Source organism: Mesitornis unicolor, unplaced genomic scaffold (assembly GCF_000695765.1).
Source record: "Mesitornis unicolor isolate BGI_N332 unplaced genomic scaffold, ASM69576v1 scaffold39896, whole genome shotgun sequence".
NCBI lineage: Eukaryota > Metazoa > Chordata > Aves > Mesitornithiformes > Mesitornithidae > Mesitornis > Mesitornis unicolor.
This window is the reverse complement of record NW_010192392.1, coordinates 14,089-14,477: the sequence shown is the minus strand read 5'-3', so window position 1 is coordinate 14,477 and position 389 is coordinate 14,089. Positions and strand designations below refer to the sequence as shown.

General features: G+C 42.4%; 1 protein-coding gene across 3 annotated transcripts in view; it reads left to right on the top strand.

Annotated features, from left to right (window-relative positions):
• Window positions 1-389, top strand: part of TCEA2 (transcription elongation factor A (SII), 2) — a 14,482-nt gene that overhangs the window by 2,229 nt on the left and 11,864 nt on the right. The window lies entirely within an intron of this gene.

The window sequence follows — 389 nt, the reverse complement described above, 5'->3', positions numbered from 1 at the left end:
GGAGGCTGGATTTCTCAGGAGAGCTTATCTGTTGATCTGAATAGAACATTCGAACAAATCAGGCTTTACAGTTGCACCCTCTGTCTTTCAGGTTTTGTCTCCTACCATGCATTCCTCTAGATTTAGCTCCTGTTTAGGTAGTTCACCCTTGAAAGAGCACTGAAAGCTTCAGGGCTATTCTTGACATGTACCTGCCCATACAATAATTAGCAGCATTATTTGTAGAAACAATATCTGCATTATGAACCCTCTGCCCCCACTTGTGTGCTGTGTGACATTAATACAGCGTGTGCTGTCAACCTTGTGCAACGAATTGGAAAGAGAAATGCTGGAATACATTCTGGGTGAACTGAAGGACCTTGGTTTAATACCTTGTAGGCAAATTCTCA